This window comes from Lutra lutra, chromosome 11 (genome assembly GCF_902655055.1).
Source record: "Lutra lutra chromosome 11, mLutLut1.2, whole genome shotgun sequence".
NCBI lineage: Eukaryota > Metazoa > Chordata > Mammalia > Carnivora > Mustelidae > Lutra > Lutra lutra.
Window position 1 is genome coordinate 53,758,013 of NC_062288.1, and position 24,062 is coordinate 53,782,074.

A 24,062-nucleotide genomic window follows, 5' to 3' on the forward strand; every position below is an offset into this window, starting at 1 on the left:
ATTTTTTTCAGCATAACAGTATTCATTATTTTTGCACCACACCCAGTGCTCCATGCAATCCGTGCCCTCTACAATACCCACCACCTGGTGCCCCCAACCTCCCACCCCCCACCCCTTCAAAATTCTCAGATCGTTTTTCAGAGTCCATAGTCTCTCATGGTTCACCTCCCCTTCCAATTTCCCTCAACTCCCTTCTCCTCTCCATCTCCCCTTGTCCTCCATGCTATTTGTTATGCTCCACAAATAAGTGAAACCATATGATAATTGACTCTCTCTGCTTGACTTATTTCACTCAGCATAATCTCTTCCAGTCCCGTCCATGTTGCTACAAAACTTGGGGATTCATCCTTTCTTTCTTTCTTTTTTTTTTTTTACAGCTTTATAAACATATATTTTTATCCCCTGGGGTACAGGTCTGCGAATCGCCAGGTTTACACACTTCACAACACTCACCATAGCACATACCCTCCCCAATATCCATAACGCCACCCCCTCTCCCAACCCCCTCCCCCCATCAACCCTCAGTTTGTTTTGTGAGATTAAGAGTCACTTATGGTTTGTCTCTCTCCCAATCCCATCTTGTTTCATTTACTCTTCTCCTACCCCCTCGACCCCCCATGTTGCATCTCCTCTCCCTCATATCAGGGAGATCATATGATAGTTGTCTTTCTCCGATTGACTTATTTCGCTAAGCATGATACCCTCTAGTTCCATCCACGTCGTCGCAAATGGCAAGATTTCATTTCTTTTGATGGCTGCATAGTATTCCATTGTGTATATATACCACATCTTCTTTATCCATTCGTCTGTAGATGGACATCTAGGTTCTTTCCATAGTTTGGCTATTGTAGACATTGCTGCTATAAACATTCGGGTGCACGTGCCCCTTCGGATCACTATGTTTGTATCTTTAGGGTAAATACCCAGCAGTGCAATTGCAGGGTCATAGGGTAGTTCTATTTTCAACATTTTGAGGAACCTCCATGCTGTTTTCCAGAGTGGTTGCACCAGCTTCCACTTTCCAGAGTGGTCCCACCAACAGTGTAGGAGGGTTCCCCTTTCTCCGCATCCTCGCCAGCATCTGTCATTTCCTGACTTGTTAATTTTAGCCATTCTGACTGGTGTGAGGTGATATCTCATGGTGGTTTTGATTTGTATTTCCCTGATGCCGAGTGATATGGAGCACTTTTTCATGTGTCTGTTGGCCATCTGGATGTCTTCTTTGCAGAAATGTCTGTTCATGTCCTCTGCCCATTTCTTGATTGGATTATTTGTTCTTTGGGTGTTGAGTTTGCTAAGTTCTTTATAGATTTTGGACACTAGCCCTTTATCTGATATGTCATTTGCAAATATCTTCTCCCATTCTGTCAGTTGTCTTTTGGTTTTTTTAACTGTTTCCTTTGCTGTGCAAAAGCTTTTGATCTTAATAAAATCCCAAAAGTTCATTTTTGCCCTTGCTTCCCTTGCCTTTGGTGATGTTCCTAGGAAGATGTTGCTGCGGCTGACGTCGAAGAGGTTGCTGCCTGTGTTCTCCTCGAGGATTTTGATGATTTCCTTTCTCACATTGAGATCCTTCATCCATTTTGAGTCTATTTTCGTGTGTGGTGTAAGGAAATGATCCAATTTCATTTTTCTGCATGTGGCTGTCCAATTTTCCCAACACCATTTATTGAAGAGGCTGTCTTTGTTCCATTGGACATTCTTTCCTGCTTTGTCGAAGATGAGTTGACCATAGAGTTGAGGGTCCATTTCTGGGCTCTCTATTCTGTTCCATTGATCTATGTGTCTGTTTTTGTGCCAGTACCATGCTGTCTTGATGATGACAGCTTTGTAATAGAGCTTGAAGTCCGGAATTGTGATGCCACCAACTTTGGCTTTCTTTTTCAATATTCCTTTGGCTATTCGAGGTCTTTTCTGGTTCCATATAAATTTTAGGATTATTTGTTCCATTTCTTTGAAAAAAATGGATGGTACTTTGATAGGAATTGCATTAAATGTGTAGATTGCTTTAGGTAGCATAGACATTTTCACAATATTTATTCTTCCAATCCAGGAGTATGGAACATTTTTCCATTTCTTTGTGTCTTCCTCAATTTCTTTCATGAGTACTTTATAGTTTTCTGTGTATAGATTCTTAGTCTCTTTGGTTAGGTTTATTCCCAGGTATCTTATAGTTTTGGGTGCAATTGTAAATGGGATGGACTCCTTAATTTCTCTTTCTTCTGTCTTGTTGTTGGTGTAGAGAAATGCAACTGATTTCTGTGCATTGATTTTATATCCTGACACTTTACTGAATTCCTGTACAAGTTCTAGCAGTTTTGGAGTGGAGTCTTTTGGGTTTTCCACATAGAGTATCATATCATCTGCGAAGAGTGATAGTTTGACTTCTTCTTTGCCGATTTGGATGCCTTTAATTTCCTTTTGTTGTCTGATTGCTGAGGCTAGGACTTCTAGTACTATGTTGAATAGCAGTGGTGATAACGGACATCCCTGCCGTGTTCCTGACCTTAGCGGAAAAGCTTTCAGTTTTTCTCCATTGAGAATGATATTTGCGGTGGGTTTTTCATAGATGGCTTTGATAATATTGAGGTATGTGCCGTCTATCCCTACACTTTGAAGAGTTTTGATCAGGAAGGGATGCTGTACTTTGTCAAATGCTTTTTCAGCATCTATGGAGAGTATCATATGGTTCTTGTTCTTTCTTTTATTAATGTGTTGTATCACATTGATTGATTTGCGGATGTTGAACCAGCCTTGCAGCCCTGGAATAAATCCCACTTGGTCGTGGTGAATAATCCTTTTAACGTACTGTTGAATCCTATTGGCTAGTATTTTGGCGAGAATTTTTGCATCTGTGTTCATCAAGGATATTGGTCTGTAGTTCTCTTTTTTGTTGGGATCCTTGTCTGGTTTTGGGATCAAGGTGATGCTGGCCTCATAAAATGAGTTTGGAAGTTTTCCTTCTATTGCTATTTTTTGGAACAGTTTCAGGAGAATAGGAATTAGTTCTTCTTTAAATGTTTGGTAGAATTCCCCCGGGAAGCCGTCTGGCCCTGGGCTTTTGTTTGTTTGGAGATTTTTGATGACTGTTTCAATCTCCTTACTGGTTATGGGTCTGTTCAGGCTTTCTATTTCTTCCTGGTTCAGTTGTGGTAGTTTATATGTCTCTAGGAATGCATCCATTTCTTCCAGATTGTCAAATTTGTTGGCGTAGAGTTGCTCATAGTATGTTCTTATAATTGTCTGTATTTCTTTGGTGTTCGTTGTGATCTCTCCTCTTTCATTCATGATTTTATTTATTTGGGTCCTTTCTCTTTTCTTTTTGATAAGTCTGGCCAGGGGTTTATCAATCTTATTAATTCTTTCAAAGAACCAGCTCCTAGTTTCGTTGATTTGTTCTATTGTTTTTTTGGTTTCTATTTCATTGATTTCTGCTCTGATCTTTATGATTTCTCTTCTCCTGCTGGGTTTAGGGTTTCTTTCTTGTTCTTTCTCCAGCTCCTTTAGGTGTAGGGTTAGGTTGTGTACCTGAGACCTTTCTTGTTTCTTGAGAAAGGCTTGTACCGCTATATATTTTCCTCTCAGGACTGCCTTTGTTGTGTCCCACAGATTCTGAACTGTTGTGTTTTCATTATCATTTGTTTCCATAAATTTTTTCAATTCTTTTTTGATTTCCTGGTTGACCCATTCATTCTTTAGAAGGATGCTGTTTAGTCTCCATGTATTTGGGTTCTTTCCAAATTTCCTCTTGTGATTGAGTTCTAGCTTTAGAGCATTGTGGTCTGAAAATATGCAGGGAATGATCCCAATCTTTTGATACCGGTTGAGACTTGATTTAGGACCAAGAATGTGATCTATTCTGGAGAATGTTCCATGTGCACTAGAGAAGAATGTGTATTCTGTTGCTTTGGGATGAAATGTTCTGAATATATCTGTGATGTCCATCTGGTCCAGTGTGTCATTTAAGGCCTTGATTTCCTTGTTGATCTTTTGCTTGGATGATCTGTCCATTTCAGTGAGGGGAGTGTTAAAATCCCCTACTATTATTGTATTCTTGTCGATGTGTTTCTTTGATTTTGTTATTAATTGGTTTATATAGTTGGCTGCTCCCACGTTAGGGGCATAGATATTTAAAATTGTTAGATCTTCTTGTTGGACAGTTCCTTTGAGTATGATATAGTGTCCCTCCTCATCTCTTATTATAATCTTTGGCTTAAAATCTAATTGATCTGATATAAGGATTGCCACTCCTGCTTTCTTCTGATGTCCATTAGCATGGTAAATTCTTTTCCACCCCCTCACTTTAAACCTGGAGGTGTCTTCGGGTGTAAGATGAGTTTCTTGTAGGCAACATATAGATGGTTTTTGTTTTTTTATCCATTCTGATACCCTGTGTCTTTTGATTGGGGCATTTAGCCCATTAACATTCAGGGTAAGTATTGAGAGATATGAATTTAGTGCCATTGTATTGCCTGTAAGGTGACTGTTATTGTATATTGTCTCTGTTTCTTTCTGATCTACTACTTTAGGGTCTCTCTTTGCTTAGAAGACCCCTTTCAATATTTCCTGTAGAGCTGGTTTGGTATTTGCAAATTCTTTCAGTTTTTGTTTGTCCTGGAAGCTTTTAATCTCTCCGTCTATTTTCAATGATAGCTTAGCTGGATATAGTATTCTTGGCTGCATGTTTTTCTCATTTAGTACTCTGAATATATCATGCCAGCTCTTTCTGGCCTGCCAGGTCTCTGTGGATAAGTCTGCTGCCAATCTAATATTTTTACCATTGTACGTTACAGACTTCTTTTCCCGGGCTGCTTTCAGGATCTTTTCTTTGTCACTAAGACTTGTCAATTTTACTATTAGGTGACGGGGTGTAGACCTATTCTTATTGATTTTGAGGGGGGTTCTCTGAACCTCCTGGATTTTGATGCTTGTTCCCTTTGCCATATTGGGGAAATTCTCTCCAATAATTCTCTCCAATATACCTTCTGCTCCCCTCTCTGTTTCCTCTTCTTCTGGAATCCCAATTATTCTAATGTTGTTTCGTCTTATGGTGTCACTTATCTCTCGAATTCTCCCCTCGTGGTCCAGTAGCTGTTTGTCCCTCTTTTGCTCAGCTTCTTTATTCTCTGTCATTTGGTCTTCTATATCGCTAATTCTTTCTTCTGCCTCATTTATCCTAGCAGTGAGAGCCTCCATTTTTGATTGCACCTCATTAATAGCTTTTTTGATTTCAACTTGGTTAGATTTTAGTTCTTTTATTTCTCCAGAAAGGGCTTTTATATCTCCCGAGAGGGTTGCTTTAATATCTTCCATGCCTTTTTCAAGCCCGGCTAGAACCTTGAGAATCATCATTCTGAACTCTATATCTGACATATTACCAATGTCTGTATTGATTAGGTCCCTAGCCTTTGGTACTGCCTCTTGTTCTTTTTTTTGTTGTGAATTTTTCCGCCTTGTCATTTTGTCCAGATAAGAGTTTATGAAGGAGCAAGTAAAATACTAAAAGGGTGGCAACAACCCCAGGAGAATATGCTTTAGCCAAATCAGAAGAGATCCTGAATTGTGAGGGGGGAGAAAGGGGATAAAAAGGGGTTCAGAAAGAAAAAAAAAAAAACTATTAAAAAAAAGAAAGCCGATAAAGAAAAAATATAAAAAGAGGAAAAATATATATATATTAGATAAACTATTTAAAAAACGTTAAAAAAGAAAACGGTAAAAGTTAAAAAAAATTTAGCAGAAGAAGAGAAAAAGAAAAAAAAATTGAAAAAGAAAAAAAAATTAAATTAACTGCAAGGCTAAAAAATCATGGGGAGAAAGCCATGAGTTCCGTGCTTTGCTTTCTTCTCCTCTGGAATTCCGCCGTTCTCCTTGGTAGGTGAACTTGGTCCTGGCTGGGTTTCCCGTAGATCTTCTGGGGGAGGGGCCCGTTGTAGTGATTCTCAAGCGTCTTTGCCCCAGGCAGAGTTGCACCGCCCTTACCCGGGGCCGCGCTGAGTAATCCGCTTGGGTTCGCTTTCGGGAGCTTTTGTTCCCTGAGCGCTTTCCGTAGAGTCCGGAGGACGGGAATAAAGATGGCGGCCTCCCGGTCTCCGGCCCGGAGGAGCCGAGAGCCCGGGGCCCCACTCCTCAGTGCGCCCTCAGAGAACAGTGCCAAATGACTCCCGTCACCCTGGCCTCCGGCCGCGCTCCGAGCCGACCGAGCCTGCGACGGGTTCAAGGCAACCCTGAGCTGAGAGTCACTCCTCGGCTCCATCTCTGTAGCCGGCTTCCCCGTTCTAATACCGGTAAGCTCTGCGACACTGAGACACCCCCGATCCTTCTGCGATCCTGCGGGACCTGAGGCCGCGCTTACCCCGCCTGGGCTTCACCCCAGTTAAGCCTCTGGAGCGATGTCCCTCAGCGGAACAGACTTTTAAAAGTCCTGATTTTGCTCCGTTGCTCCGCCGCTCGCCGGGAGCCGGCCCCTCCCCCCGCGGTCTATCTTCCCGTCGCTTTGGATTCACTTCTCCGCCAGTCCTACCTTGCAGAAAGTGGTTGATTTTCTGTTTCTGGAATTGCTGTTCTTCTTCTCTTCAATCTCCCGTTGGATTTGTAGGTGTTTGCAATCTTTAGATAAGCTATTTAGCTGATCTCCCGCTACCCGAAGTAGTCTCAGCCTGCTACTTCTCCGCCATCTTGACTCCTCCCCTTCTGAGACAGTTCTTAAAGGAATAATATTTGGTAGAAATTTGAAATATTTACTGCCTATGTAAGTAGATCAGGGTTCAGTGTGAGGTCCAAATGATGTATACTAGTATGAGTCGAAGATGGTGTTTGCAGCATTACTAAGAGGGTAAAATTAATCACTTCATAGAATTTTGAATGTTTGTTTCTCCTATTGGCTTGAAAGTTCTTTGAGAGCATTGACTGTATCTTAGGCCTCTTTATTTTCCTTCTAGCTTACATTATTTAGCTTTGAATATTGAAAATACTAAATGAATACTCAAATGAATTAAGTGAACATCATTTGATGAACTTGAGATCTGCAATTTTTGCAATAAACTCTAATTTAATTTTTTATCTGAGTCCAATAATTCTTATCCATATTACTGTTAACATCTATCACTCTCGTTAGGTTGTTAGAAGATCAGGTGTTCAGTTAATTTGCAAGCTTAGATGGGGTTTATCATGTCATTCAAAAAAAAAAACTAATAAAACATTGGGATTGTGGACAAGATATGCTTGGTGAAATATTTTGATGAGATTTTTCTTTAAATAATCATAGTAAAATAATGGTCTGGATGAACATATGAAATCATTTGTGTAAGGTGGACTGCTAATTTTGGGGGGTTTTTTTTTGAACATTAAATATTGGACATAAAGTAGAAAGAAATTAAAATTCAAAATACATAGTGTCTTTGGTTCTTTTAAAATCATTTCTTTCTTTCCTTTTTTTTTTCTTTTTTTTAGTGGCTACTGTAGCTCTTGGAAAATCATATACACTTCAATCCCAGGAATAGTGGTATTGCCAAAGCAAAACATCTTCTATTTACATATAAATATCCTCATTCAGCATGACTGAATACCTTTCTCATTTATAATGATGTGGCAACAACTACAACAATCAAATTCCAAGACATAGATACTAGATTAAAGTGACTGAGCATATCCCAGGATCAAAAAACAATCTTTCAAAAATTCAGCCTGGTCCCAATGTATAATCCTTCTTAAAGCTATTTTGAATTACTGCCAGATTCCTGGCTATGATTTTGCAATCTCAACCAAATAATTCATAAGACCTTTGGAGGAGAATATTGGAACTTCCTGTCTCATCCAGTGACACAGAGGGAGGGTTGATCTCTTTTCACTATACCATCTATCTTTTGCTGAGAGACCAATAGTTTGAATTTATAAAGTGACCTATAGAAGTCAATGAACATTGTGGTTTCACATTAACCACAATATTGTCATTTCAGATGGAATGTACAAGTTCATCACAATCCATTTTAACCCTTTTGTGTTCTCACAGCAGCTGGAAGCCAGTTTATGTGGTCAGATAAATGGCTTTTGACTTTGACTTACATACTTTACATCATGCTCTGATCACTGAACTTGAAATATCTTGAAAACCAATTCAGGACATTTAAAAAACTGAGAAGAATTTATTCTGGAATTGTTCATTTTAAAATTTAAAATAAATTTATAAACTAATTTAGCCTTTGATTAAATATCATTTAAATATCAATCTCATTATCAGCTTGGCACAATAAGTCATTTTCCACCTCTTAAATGTATTTTTTTAAGAATTTATTTATTTGAGAGAGAGAGAGCATGAGACCGAGAGATTGAGTGAGGGGAGGGGCAGAGGAGCACGGGGAGCCCAACAACGACATGGGACTTGATCCCAGGATGCTGGGATCATGACTAGAGTGGAAGGTAGAAGCTTAACTGACTGAGCCACTGAGGCACCCTTAAATGTTTTATTTATTTATTTATTTATTTATTTGACAGACAGAGATCACTAGGCAGAGAGGCAGGCAGAGAGAGAGAGAGAAGCAGGCTCCCCGCTGAGCAGAGAGCCCGATGCGGGGCTCTATCCCAGGACCCTGGGATCATGACCTGAGCCAAAGGCAGAGACTTTAACCCACTGAGCCACCCAGGTGCCCCTAAATGTATTTTTATATCTTCTATTTTTGCCCCATTATCCCCCCATTGATGAAGAAGCATAACTCCATAAAATTGTTAAAGAACAAAAAGCATCTCAAATCATAGGAGCAAGAGGAAATAATGGTATAGCTGATTTTCATGAAGTTTACAATACTTCAGCAAATGTATTCAATGAATTATTTATCTTTTAAAAGGATTCCATAAATCTTTGACTTCTACATGTGATGATTTCTGTAGAAGGAATGATAAATAACGTGATTGGGGTGTAGAATTTTCTGATTGGAAAAAGAATTATTTTGCATTTTGCATGTTTGAATCAAGTTCATTTCAACAGAGTATAAGAAAAATTAATAAAGAATCTATCAAGATGTTAATTTAATATTTATACTTATAATTATTGATTTTGTATTAATATTCAATCACTGTTAAATTTTAAGAATCTTAAATAGGTGAGTTTAATTAGTGGTTAAGGACCTACCATCTGATCCTGTAGTATAGCTAATAAGAAGCTGCTCAGATACAGGGTTGAACCTAGGCATCCCCAACTTTACCTAACAAAGTGAACACAGAAGTGCTTTTGTTTAAACAAGAATCTTTGGAGGAGTGCAATTGGAATTAGTGTCAGCAAGTTTGCCAAAGAACCAAAGATGGAGACTTCAGGGTCTTAGGTACCAGAATTTCATTGTCTTGATGTTGAGGAATGTTTGTAAAGAGCCTGGCTGCTGCAGAATTAAGGTCAGCATATACCATCACTACTTGAACAGTACACTGAACTACAAGCAGAGGCCATAGCCCTATCCCTGCTCTAGCATGAACTTGCCTCAGCCCTGCCTTTACAGGTTTCCAACCACCATTTTAGGCCAACCTGTTCCCCATATCAAAAGCCTATCTGGCAATGAACTTTTAAGGACCCTTATAAAGCCTAAGAGCTGAGTGGCAAGGCTTCACCATTGGTTAAGTTTTGCCATCTCTGATTCCCCTACACTGGAGCTGGGCAGATGGTATGAATGGAATTCCTCTTAAGTGGAACTGTGGGTACCTGAAAATGAGGAGTGCATGAAGTAGAGCAGGGAGCCATTCATTGAGCTCCCTTTTTGAGTTGTTTGATACGGGGTGAAGGACAAGAGTAGAACACATGGACAAGATAAATACCCATGGAAGAGGGTGCTTTGAAGTCATTAGACTATTGATAATCTATGTCATTTTGTAGTGCAACGTGCCAACAACCCCAGGCCCTGGCTTATGTTCCTCTCATGTTGGAATGCCTCACTTCTTCTCTTGCTTAGTGGAAACCTGTATATCTTTTAGCGGTCTGCTTGTTGGGGTGCTTGGGTGGCTGTTGGTCAATTGCCCAACTCTTGGTTTGGCTCAGGTCATGATCTCATGGGTTGTGGGATCAGCCCCAGTAGAGCTTGGTTTCCAGCTCCATGCTCAGTGGGAAGTCTGCTTAAAGATTTTCTCCCTCTACCCTTCTCACACACACACTCTCTCTTTCTCTCAAATAAATAGTAAAAAGAAAAAAAAGGCCTTGCTTTTTGACACCCTCCTCAACTTGCCTCATTCTTCTCTCATCCTGTTCTTCCATTGTCGGGGAGTAGCTTATTCTGGTATGCCATCCCTTTTCATGAATGAATAATATTCCATTGAATAGATAGATGACATTTTGTTTATCCGTATATCAGTTGAACATTTAGGTTGTTTCTACCTTTTGGCTATTGTGAATAATATTACTCTGAAGATTCAGGTACAACTTTAGGTGATGACCTATGTTTTCATTTATCTTGGGTATATATACCTAGGCCTTTTTTCTCCAGATGCTCAGCAGTCAAATAGCTATCACACTTATAGGCCAAGGCCCTTCTGTAAGTTCTGAGGGCTATCTGTATGAAATCCTGACTCCAGACCTGACAGGTAAAGCCAAAATTCTACTCAACCTTCAAGGTCCACTACATTTATTTATGCATTCACTTTATACATTATGCATAAATATTTGCTCAATCCCTACTATGTGCCAGGCACTGTGCTATGTGCTGGGAATGCATCAGGAAACAATGACAGCAACAAATAGTTATTAGGAGACCTTGTTTATATTTTAGATGAATAAAATTCTGATAACTTGTTGAAATAAGAGGGTAAGTAGGATTAGAAAATTTAGGTTCATGTCCTATGCCCACAGTCTCTCAATCTCTTATTGGGCAATGCTGGGCAAGTGATAGAATTTTTCAAATGTTTTCTAATCTGTGAAAGAGATATTTTCTACCTCATGAAGCTATGAAGATTCCATTTAATAGTGTACATGAAAACATTCTGTAATGTATAACAAGTTAGTAGTTATTGCTCTTTTTACTATTCTAGTCCCTCTGGGACAGAGTAGGACTATGGTTAGGCAGGTCAGACTATCTTGGCTGAATCGTAGCTCTGTCACTTACTTACAAGGTTGTTGTGAGGATAATATTAGTTAATACATGTAAAATTTAAAATAGTGCCTTGCACATAATAAGCAGTCAACAAATACTAGTTATTATTATTTTTAAAAGATTTACTTATTTCGGGGGGTGCGGGCAAAGGGAGAGAGAGACAAGCAGACTCTCTGCTGAGCCAGAAATCTGACACGGGGCTTGTTCTCAGGACCCTGAGATCATGACCTGACCCAGATTCCAGAGTTGGGTGCTCAATCAACTGAACTACCCTGGAACCCCTACATATTAGCTATTATTATTTATGAAGTAGTCTTAGATGGTAGAATCATTCTCTTTTAAATTTCTGGGTTTTTTTAAACACAAAAACCCCTCTCTCTTTAAAAAATTTACAGTATTTTCCTTCTCTCTACTAACTAGAAACAGATTACACAAGTAAATAAACACTTCACAAGTAAATATAAACATTTCCAGTAGATGAGCAGGCTCAAAGACTTACCATGTCACCAAATCAGAGCTGTCATTTGTTGCAGAGCCAGCAACAGATGAATGAGGAGGAAAATTACCTCAGTAAGTGCATGAATGTCAGAGTTGAGATATAAAATATGCGTTGTATCTTCCCAAGCTACTTTCTGGATAAATGTGGAGGTCGTTATAAAAATCCCAAGACTGAATACTTAACTCTGGCAACACTTATCAAATATTGACAATTTTCTGGTACTACCCAAGTCTCTTCGATATGTGAATTGCTAATGGCCTTTTATTTCCTTTGTTTCTTAGATTCCTTTAGTAAGCTATATTTTTAATTGCTCAAGATGACTAAAATTCTTTTGTTAATATTACTTATATTTATAAGCATTCTTGGATGGTTCACTTAATTAGCATTAATCATGACTGGATACCACTATGGATGGATGAACTTTGGCCCATTTACGAGGTATGGCCTGGACCCTCTATCCATTACCTTTGTCTTCACAAATACATGACATTCTCATGAGAAAACCCTGCATCTTCAAGGAAAATGTTATTAGTTAAAGATAAGCTAACATAGGGGCACCTGGGTGGCTCAGTCGGTTAAGTGTTTGCCTTTGGCTCAGGTCATGATCCTGAAGTCCTGGGATGGAGCCCCACATGGGCATCGGGTTCCCTGTTCAGCAGGGAGTCTGCTTCTCCCTCTGCCCCTCGCCCCACTCCTGTTCTTCTTTTCTGTATCTCTCTCAAATAAAATTAAAAAAAAAATCTTAAAAAAAAAAGATAAGCTAACATAACAAACAGTTGCTAAATACATGCCTTAAAGAACATAGAAGTTTATATTTCTCTAACAACAAGAACAGTTGAGGGCAATTTAGCTACATGAGATTATTTAACAGTCCAGGTACCTTCCTTCAGCTTACATAAGCATCCCCTAGGGCTTATTGCCATCTGTTTGGTCAAAGTGGGATTTCCTTCTATCCAGTTTCCTTCAAATGGAAAGGGAAAAGAAGACATGACAAAACATGCCTAGTGTCCTAAGGCTCAGGCCAAGTAGTGGCCTTTGTTACTTGTCTTCACACTCTATGGCTATACCTAACCACAAGGGATGCTGGGAAATGTGGTCTAGCAATAGTCATGTGCCCAGAAAAAGAGGGAAAATAGATTTTGGTAGACCACTAGTAGTTTCTACTCAATATATTATTTGTTGATCTGCAGAATTATAGCTCCAAGACAAATAATTTGTTATTTCAGTAAACTTTTTCTTTGGCGGATTCATAGCAATTTAAACCTGCTTTCATATTCTCCTGGACTGCCATTTTACCATGCTATGTGGAGAGCAAAACTTACACTTGGGAGGAAAGTACTTTTCAATTTGGGTTGAATTTCCTCAAAGAAAGCCGGATAGCCCAGGAATCTTCTAAATGATATATTTTCCTCAGGGGCCAAAAATGAATACTTACTATTTGGGATATCAAAGAAGCTAGAATAAATGCAAAAGCACTTTGGAAAATGTAACGCCTTGCATAAATGTAAAGATTGTTATTATTATAATTTTATTATTGTTAAATGTTAGTGGTCTCTTCTTTATGGCTTATTATGCGTATTGGGTTACTATGGAGCTGAACTCCATATAAAAACGCTTTGTTTTTTACCTTCCCTTCCTTGTTCACTTGACTAGTCTGTCCTCCAGAGTTCTGTGTACTTCAGCAAAGGTGACCAAAATGTGATGATAAATAGAACAGACTTGGTCACAGAGATGAATAATATAGTGAAACTCTGTTTTCCTGATCATAATCTACATATTTATGCAAATTTACCTTCTTGTTCTGAACTCATAAAATTTCAGTATTGTTAATATACTGTTTCCCACAAATTAAGTTTATTTCTTGTAATTTACTCTTACTTTTTCAGAAAAAGCTTCATCAAAATTTACCTTTCTTTACTGTGATGCTGGCTTTTCCACCTAATAGTCTCATAATTGTTTAGAATGTTCTTTGAAGAAGTAACCCTTAATTTTCCTACAACCATTCCTTAGACTGGTCTCCCAACAAAAGGAGCTTGATTATCCCGTGGCTGGGTGTCTTTTCTGGTAGGTAAGAAGAAAACTGTAAACATCTGACCTCTTCTTAGGAAAAGAGAAAAAGTAATTCTTTTTTTTGAAATAACCAATTTATTTTTTCTTGTAATGTGCTCTGTTATCATTGTTGAATGGTGCGATTGTTGTCAAACAACAATGACTTCTTATAATCACCGATGATTTGCATTTTTATACTTTTTATGTGGAATTTTGTCCAAAAACCCAATGGGAGAGGAGCTTTCCAGTAATAATCATTCCTTAAGAGTACCCAAGAATATCGTATTATTTAATTACTGATTTATTTAATTTTTTATTAATTGGGTAATCCCCACATATTAGAAGCCTTGAAACATAAAGAAACCCTTGCCTTCAAAAAGCTCACATTCTAATCTTAGAAAAATTGGACCATGCTGACCAGAAAAAGTTCATTTTGTCCCTCATGGAAAAACATACTGCTTTTAGGAAAGTACCTCTACTGACTCACCAAAACATTAGTTTAGATTCTACTTGGGTTGATTTTATACACCATTCCTATTGTTTTAAGAATGTTTGTCCTCTACAAATGTCTCTTCTTTCAAAAGTAAGCCCACTTGGGGATTATGGTAATCTTTGTTCCTGATTAAAATTTCTGTGTCCTGTCGCTTTGTATTTTACCTTTCACAGTAGTTTAACCCACATTCTATGGTTTTTGCGATTAACTCTGAATATGGAATCTTAGTGTCGGTTTCATATAAGCCTCATCTGAACATAAAGCATGTCTCATTGTTTCATTTAAAATTTCTGCAGTAGCATTGATTTACCTTGCTTTAGTTTTGTTCACTAAGCAAAGAATTTTCTTTTGAGTCTGCACCCCCCCCAACTTCTTTCTTTCTTAATTGGTCTGCACTAGTGGGTGATTTTGTGGATTTTTTTTTTCTTTTTGGTTCAAAGCACTGATCAGTGATTCATAAAACTGGTTTTCTTTTTTTCCTTACAATTAAAATAAGCGGTGACATTTAGTCATCTACAAACCCTGGCCCTACTGTCCTTAGTGTTAAGATAACTGATTAGTTCCGCAGGCCTGCTGAACACCTCCCAGCATTCACCTATAATGGGCCATAAACTTGAAAGCCTCCTCGGCCTCTTTCCCTGTCTCTGGGTGAGGCTTGCAGGGTGGAGGAGGGGCACCAAACCGGGGGAGAATGAGTGAGAAACACTGACAGAATCGCAGGGGGAATGGAAAAAAAGAACTTAAGAGGATTATAACAAGAAAGGAAGCATTTGGAGTCCTGGGAGGTGATGCCAGTCAGGATCTCTGAATGGTTAAGAAAAGAAAAATTTCCCGTCCTCATGTAGGGCCTTGGGCAGGGAATTTTCTTTTTCACACTCTATCTCATTCCATCTTTCTTCCTGGGAACTGATGAGCCTGTATGTCAGGAGAGAAGGGACCAGGCCAGCTTCTCCCAAGAAGGAAGCCTCTTGAAAAGATGGCTTTGACTTGACATTTTCATGGGGTAGGAAGGGGCAGTGAGAAGAGGCATGAGTTTTAGCCAGATAAGCTGATGACATCTGAAAAAAGTAGGGCAACATGACTTCTCATGGAATGTAGAAAATTGCTATTCAGCTATGGCCATTCAATTTAGGGCGTTCTAAGAAGGGCTTTTCCACAAAAAGCCTTGAACTTTCTGAAGGAAGGTCAGGAAACATGGATCATTTGAATAAGGATTTTAATCTTGAAGTGTGTTTTGCTCATATTAGATTATATATCTTTTTTTTCATGAGCATGTAAAAATATTCAGTGCTAGAGAATCCTGTAGTTTTGAATTTTAAAAAATATTAACAGGCTTGCTACTAATCACATAATTTTCTTTCTTTTTAAAGATTTTATTTATTTATTTGACAGAGAGAGATCACAAGTAGATGGAGAGGCAGGCAGAGAGAGAGAGGGAAGCAGGCTTCTTGCTGAGCAGAGAGCCCGATGTGGGACTCGATCCCAGGACCCTGAGATCATGACCTGAGCCGAAGGCAGCGGCTTAACCCACTGAGCCACCCAGGCGCCCTAATCACATAATTTTCAATCACGAGCCTATTTCTAGTGCTTATAATTTAGATAACATATTGTCAAAAATATTCAAAATTCTAATTATGTGTAATTGCTGATTGTTGAGGCGAGAACTCAATTCCTTTTTTAAACGACATGAGAAATTTACTGAGAATTTGCTTAAGAATACTTTAGTGGAAGCCAGTTCATTAATACTTACGGTGTTTTAATGTCCTACGCAATCATTTTGAGGGACTGAGAGACAGCAGCAAAGAGGTAAGTGTTAAACACAGTCCTTCAATAACAGTGGAGCTTTGGGGTAGGGACAAGAGCTATTCCTCTGGTAGTCATCAACTAAAGGACTCTATAGACAAAAATCTTTATTTGTCACTCTTAACACCAATAGACAATTATGTCTATATATATGACTATCTTTCCTAGACTTTTTTTTTTAACGAAGACTATTTTTTAGAGCAATTTTTTAGGTTTTCAGCAAGACCTTTAGAAAGGTACAGGGATTTCCTATCTACCCCCTGCTCACCCAAGCCCTTCCCATTGTCAGCATCCCCCACCAGTGGCGTGTTTGTTACAATTGATGAACCTACGTTAATACATGGTAATCACTCCAAGTGCATAGTTCACATTATGATTCAACCTTGCTGTTGTACAATTTCTGGATTTGGATATATGTATAACAATATGTATCCATCATTATGGTATCATACAGAGTACTTTCACTGCCTAAAAATGCTTTCTTCTCCATCTACTCATCCCTTCCTCCCCTTCCCATCAACCCCTGGCAACCACTGAACTTGTTACGTTTCCAGTATATTGTTTTTTTAAGAATGTCGTATAGTTGGAATCATAAAGTATATATATCGTGTATATATAAAGTATATAGCATTTTCAGACTGGCTTCTTCCACTTAGTTTACACACATTTACTGTTCCTCCATGTCTTCATGGCTTGATAATTCATTTCTTTTTTGTACTTTTTAGTCCATTGTCTGGACATACCACCGTTTACTCATTCACCTTCTGAAGGACATCTTGGTTGCTTCCAGATTTTGGCATTATGAATAAAGCTGCCAAAATATTCATGTACAGGTTTTTGTGTCGACATAAATTTTCAACTCCTTTGGGTAAATACCAAGAGTGCTATGGCTGGATTGTATGATAAAAGTAAGTTTAGTTTTGTAAGCAACCAAGGAGCTTCATTATTTTGCCTTCCTACCAGCAATGAGTGAGAATTTCTTTTGCTCTATATTCTTGCCAGCATTTGGTCTCATCGGTTTTCTGGACTTGGGCCATTTTAATGGGAGCGTAGTGGTATTTCACTGGTGTGTTAATTTGTAATTCCCTGATGACATATGATGTGGAACTTTTTTTCATATGCTTTTTTGCCATCTATGTATCTTATTTGGTCAGGTGTCTGTTAAGGTCTTTGGCTCTTTTTTTTAAATCGTATTTTTGTTTTTCTGTCTTATTGTAGAGTTTTAAGATTGCTTGTGTATTTTGGATTATAGTCCTTCATCTGTTGTGTCTTCTGAAAATACTTTCTCCCAGTCTGCAGCTGTCTTCTCATTCTCTTGACATTGTCTTCCATGGAGGAGGAGTTTTTAGTTTTAATGAAGTCAGTTTATCAATTACTTCTTTCATGGATTGTGCCTTTGGTATTGTATTTAAAAACTCATTACCATACTTTAGGTCATTTGGGTTTTCTCCTGTGTTATCTTTTAGGAGTGTGATAGTTTTGCATCTGTTTATAGTTTATAGCATAGGAGTTATTTATAGTTTTAGGTCTGCGATCCAGTATGAGTTAATTTTTGTGAAGGGTGTAAGGAATGTGTCAAGATTCATTTTTATGCATGAGGATATATACATAAGCATGCATGACTGGGTACATTGTTGTGATTATTATTCTGAACAAACTGTTATCTGTTGGATCAACTAAGAATAAGAAAAATAGGCATTTTTATTTTACCTTTGTTTTTTCTTTCTTTGATGCTATCCCTTTCTTTCTGTAGATCCCAGTTGGTGACTTTTTTTTTCCCCCTTCTCTCTAAAGAACGTCTTTTAATATTTCTTGAAAGGCAGGTCCACTGATAACAAATTCCTTCCATTTCTGTTTGTCTGAGAAAGTATTTCTCCTTCACTTTTGAAGGATAATTGAAGGGTACAGAGTTCTGGGTTAGTGGTTTTTTTTCTCTTAACACTTTAAGTATTCCACTCCACTGTCTTCTTGCTTGCATGATTTCTCAGAAGTCAGACATCATACTTAGAGGTAAGTTCTGGCTCCTTTTCAGGATTTTTTTTTTTAAAGATTTTATTTATTTATTTGACAGCCAGAGATCACAAGTAGGCAGAGAGGCAGGCAATGTGTGTGTGTGGCGGGGGCGGGGTGGGGGGGGGGGCAGGCTCCCTGCTGAGCAGAGAGCCCAATGCGGGGCTTGATCCCAGGACTCTGAGATCATGACCTGAGCTGAAGGCAGAGGCTTTAACCCACTGAGCCACCCAGGCGCTCCAGGATTTTTTTTCTTATATTTGGTTTTTTGTAGTTTGAAAATGATACGACTAGGTATGGTTTTTTGGACATTTATTCTGAACTACCTTGGAGCTGTGTGGTATGGTGTTTGATATTGGGAAATTCTCAGTTACCATCCCAAATATTTCTTCCGTTCCTTTCTCTCTTTCTTCTTGAGGCATTCCCATTTCACATATGTTACACCTTTTAAAGTTGTCCCATGGTCCTTAGATTTTCTGTTCTGTTTTTTTTTGTTTGCAGTCTTTGTTCTCTTTGCTTCAGTTTTTGAAGATTCTACTGCTATATCCTCAAGTTCAGAGATTCATTCCTCAGCTGTGTCTTGTCTACTAATAAGCCTATCAAAGGTGTTCATTTCTGTTACAGTGTTCTTATCTTTAGCAAGGTATTTTCTTTCTTAGGATTTCCCTCTCTATGCTTACATTGCCTATTTGTTTTTGCATGCCATCTTCTTTATCCATCAGGACACTTAGTATATTAATCACAGTTATTTGAGTTCCCAGTCTGGTAAGTGCAACACCATCACTGTCTGGTTCAGATGCTTGCTCTGTCTCTTTATAATTGTGTTTATTGGGGCACCTAGGTGGCTCAGTTGGTTAAGTGTCTGCCTTCTGGTCTGGTCATGATCCCAGAGTCCCAGGATCTAGTCCTACTTTGGGCTCCCTGCTTAGCAGGGGAGCCTGCTTCTCCTTCTCCCTCTACTTCTCCTCTTGCTTGTGCTCTCTTGCTCTGTCAATTAACGAAATAAATCTTAAAAAATAAATAAAATAATGTTTTTGGGGTACCTGTATCAGGCCTAGGAGCCTAGGGATCCATGCTGAGTGTAGCATCTGCTTGAGTTTCTCTCTCCCTCTTCCCTATCCCTCCCTGCACCCCCTCCCCACTCCCACACTACTGTCTCTCTAAAATAAATCTTAAAAATAGAAAAAAATTTAAAAATTGTGTTTTTCATCTTTTGGTATGCCTTATAATTTTTTCCTGATAGCCTGACATGATTTACCAGGTAAAAGGAGCTGTTATAAATAGGTATTTAGTAATGTGGTAGTGAGATATTTGGGGGAGGGAAGGATTCTGTATTCCTATGATTAAATCTCAGTCTTTAGTGAGGCTAGGCCTCTGGACTGTGAACTCTATAAGAGTTTCTGAGTTTTTTTCTCTCCCCTTAGGTGGAACAGGATAGCTAGAGTGGGCTGGAGTTGGTTATTTCCCTTCCCCAGGTCAGTTAGGCTCTGGTAATTCTCCAGCTGTTCAGGCTCTGGTTAACTAGTTTCCCCTGAGAGCAAGTCTAGTTAAGAAGAGAGTGTTCTGCTTATTTCAAAATGGTACCTTTCCCCCTTCCTTTGCCAGAAGCATGGGGGCGTTTTTCTCCAGTACTTTTTGTGGGAATCTGGTAGAGCTCCTGGAGGTAAGTCTTAGAATACTGTGGGACCCTGTTTATGATTGAATCCCCCTGAACTTTTTAAATCTCAGACTTGTCTATATTGAGCCTCTAGCAATTTGTAATTTACAGTTCTGATTTTCCTGCCCCTGCACTGGTTCCCACCTTAGTTTCTGCTTGTGTATCTCTGCTCCAGGAAGGTGGGACTCCTTGTCTGTCTTGGGGGGCAACATTTTGTCCTGTGTCTTCACTTCTCGTATGGATCTAAGACGGGTTGTTGAATTTTCAGTCTGTTCAGTTTTTTTTTTTATCTTGTTTTACGTGGCAGCTTTCCCTCAGAAGTTACATGCAAAACCAGAACTCTCCTAGATTTTTTAGCTGATTAGAAGAGTACATGGTTGAGAAACTACAACCCAGTGGTTGTAAAAGTCCTGTGAGTCCATTAAGCAGTGCTGTGGTGGTCAAAGAAGACCTATTTCTTCCTCCTCCTGCTGCTGCTATGCAGTCCTCAGGAAGTCTGGACAAAAAAAAAAAAAAAACAAAAACCAAACCAAACCAAGCCAAACCCTCGCCTGAGAACTCTGGAGATAGAGCGTCAGGTGATTCTGTGTGTCCCTGGAATGAATGCCTGGAGAGGGGATTACCAGGGCAGCTTGATGCTGGTACCTCTGCTGTCCACAGCTGGTGAGTCTCATACCCTCTAATCATAATGAGATAAGGCCCCAGCAAAAGCTAAGTCTTAAGGTAAAATGTCTTAACAATAGTATTCAGAGTATATTCTTGTGGATTCCTGGCTCTTGATAAATTTGGTTAGGATGGAGGCAAACTTTTAAGTTAGAGCTCCTGTAATTATCCAAAGGGACAGGCTCCTGTGGGTGGACATGGAGGAACAGGGCCTGGTAAATCTTGAGCATTCCCCTCGCAAACCTGTGTTGGCTCATCCTTCATGGTCTGCAGTGGTGATTGGCTCAAAGGTAATAAGGCTTGGTGGTGTTGGTTCAGACAGGCTCTTGACTACAGGTCATCAGTTTGGTTGCAGTGATTATCAGAAACAACAGGACATTATTATCAATAAGTTGCATTTAATTGGCACCCAGGGTACGCATTGCAGCTAAGGTTTGAAATGGAACAGGGAGCACTTTTAGCCCTTCCTAGAGTAAGATCTGGTGCCACCCCCTTTCGTTCCTCCTTTCAGTTCGTGTGATTTCCTCCTGGCTCACACTGCTCCAGCCTTACCACCTTCCGTTTCTTAAATTGGCCAATATTAGTCCTGCCGCAGCTACTTTGCACCCCCTGTTTGCATTCCTCCCAGCTTCTCTTGTGTGTCACTCACACCATCCCGTCAATATGGCTCAACTCAAAGGTCACCTTTTCAGAGAGGTCTTCCACAGCTAGCATGGCAGTCCTCTATCTCTCACTGTCGGTTATGATCAAAACATGCTTCTGTTTTCTCCATCGCATTAGTCGCTCTTTGCCAATGATCTCTATTATCTTTTTTTCTTTGATGGCATTCCCTACTAGGATGAAAGCTCCATGAAAGCTGAACCTTGCTACTTCTTACCATTGTATCCCTCACACCCCAAACTGTAACTGGCACTTGGTAAGAATCAGGTCAATAGGGACGCCTGGGTGGCTCAGTTGGTTAGGCAGCTGCCTTCGGCTCGGGTCGTGATCCTGGCATCCTGGGATCGAGTCCTGCGTCGGGCTCCTTGTTCTGTGGGGAGCCTGCTTCTCCCTCTGCCTCTGCCTGCCCCTCTGTCTGCCTGTGCTCGCTCTCTCTCTCTCTCTCTCTGACAAATAAATAAATAAAATCTTAAAAGAAAAAAAAGAACCAGGTCAATATGTGTTTAATGAGTGGATGAAAAGAATTCCCATCCAGAATAACCCTCTTGAACTCCAGGGCTATGTCACATCCTTGTTTTTCTCAGCTGTCATATTGGAGCTTACATGCTTAAGCCATCCAGTTTCCAGACCAATCTAAACTTAAATGGGTATAATATAAATATGTTCAGATTACCCTTCAGAAGGAGGATGCTGTGGTCACCAGCTCAGCCCTGGGTTCTGTAGACCCCACTGCTGATAAGGATAGAGAGTCTTGGTGGCTGCTCTGAGATAGGGACTGCTGTGTCTCCAAATGATCTTGAGACTTTGCAGTGGTCCCAGGTCAGTTATGCCTTCCTCCATTGGTCCCAGTTTTCACGAGTACAGCTGTTGTTTCTCTAACCTCCCTCCCTACCCACCCCAGACCCCCCAATCTCTATAGCATGAGATCTAGTGTGATCCTTGGTGAAGATTCCATTCCACATGGACAGAATCCCTAGATGACAACCGTCTGCCATGCTCTGGCTCTCTCTGCTTTCTACCAAGTTATGCCCTCCCACCCTCTCTCAAGGTAATTACTGCTTGGCAGTCCAGAAAGTGCCTGTAGGCTGGGGAAAACAGTGCCATTACTCAGCCCTGGTCAGAATTGTTTGCTTTTGGAGAGAAGAAAAACCATAGATAGTGAATAGTTTCAGTACAACTTGAAGTTCTTGCTTTGCTTCTGGAGTAAGAATTTCTTATATTGCATATAGTTTATTATATTTATTTTTTGAAAGATTTTATTTATTTATCTGATAGAGCACAAGCAGGAGGAGAGGGAGAAGCAGGCTTCCTGCTAAGCCGGGGGCCTGACTGATGTGGGGCTCAATCTCAGGACCCTGAGATCATGACCTGAGCTGAAGGCAGACACTTAACTGACTGAGCCACTCAGGCACCCTGCATATACTTTACTTTAAATGCACTGAATACATGTAGCATTGATCTGATGAGAAAAGTCTAGTTGACATTGGAATTTCTCATTTCTCTCTTTCCCTTGCTTACTTTTTATTCATGCTTGCACCTTAAGAATCTAACTGTAGGAATTCTGACACCTTTCCTAAAATCCAACTTGAGTTGATACCATCCCCTTTAGGGACTACTACCATGGCTCTGGTGCTGGCAGGTAGGAGGGCAGAGAGTGAAGTTCAGGTACATATTCTTCTAGCTCCCTCCCTGCTAGGTAGCTAGGCAGGCCACAGCTCCTTCAAGGAGGACTCCACAGCTGTAGCTGCCCCTTTTGTGTTTTAATACCTGCTCTCCCTCTTATCCTGTCAGGTCTAGGAGTGGTAATAGTGCCCCAGTTGCTACCCTCTGGAGTGCTTCACCCTTGTTGTTTTCTCTTTTCTCTTCCTACTTCTTTGTAAATGATTGCTTTATTACGCTTTTCCAATTATCTGTTCAAGTGTGTCATTTGATTTTGCAGAGACCCTAGGTACATGGGATATGAATTTGGATAAAAGTATTAGGGGCGCCTGGGTGGCTCAGTGGGTTAAAGCCTCTGCCTTTGGCTCAGGTCATGATCCCAGGGTCCTTGGATCGAGCCCCGCATGGGGCTCTCTGCTCGGCTGGGAGCCTGCTTCCCTCTCTCTCTCTCTCTCTGCCTGCCTACTTGTGATCTCTGTCTGTCAAAAAAAAAAAAAAAAGTATTAGTTCTTTGGGGGGTGCCTGGCTGACTCAGTCAGTAGAGTATGTAACTCTTGATCTCCGGCTTGTGAGTTTGAACCCCATACTGGGTGTAGAGATTACTTAAAAATAAAAAAAAAAATCTGAAAATGTTAGTACATTGGGAATAGTGTATGTATAAACAATAGAAGAAAACATAGGAGATAGTCTCCAGGATTAGGACTAGATGAAGTGTTTTTAGACATGACACTGAAAGCAAAGAAACTGGGCTCCTTGAAAACTTTTGCTCAGTGAAAGACCTTGTTAAGGGCATCTGGGTGGCTCAGTTGGATTAGCATCTGCCTTTGGCTTAGGTTATGATCCCAGAGTCCTGGGATCAGGTCCCGCATTGGACTCCCTGCTAGGTGGGGAGTCTGCTTTTCCCTCTCCCTGCCACTTCCCCTGCTTGTGCTCTCTCTCTCTCTCTGAGAAATAAATAAACAAAATCTTAAAAAAAAAAAAAAAGAAAAAAGAAAAAAAGAAAGACTCTGTTAAGAGGATGAACAGGCAGGCTATGGACTGAAAGAAAATGTTCGTAAAAGACCCGCAAACCGTACATCTGATGAAGAACTCTCAAAACTCAACAGTAAAAAAAAAAAAAAAAAAAAAAAAAGGCAAACAATCCTGTTAGAATCATAATGGTTAAAATAAGAAAATAGTAATAACATCAAATGCTGACAAAGATGCAGATAAACAAAATCACTCATTAATAGCTGGTGGGAGTGAAAAATGGCACAGCCACTCTAAATATTTTGGCAATTCCTTTAAAATCTAAGCATACTTTTACCACACAACCCAGAAATGATACTCCTAGGCAATTATCTCAGAGATAAGAAAACTTAGGTTCCCACCAAAATATCTACATAAATGATCCTAGCAGCTTTATTTGTAATAGTCAAAAATTAGAAAGGATTCTAGATCTTTCAATGGATAAGTGAATGGTGAAACAAAGTGTGTCAGATCCACATTATAGACTCTGCAATAATA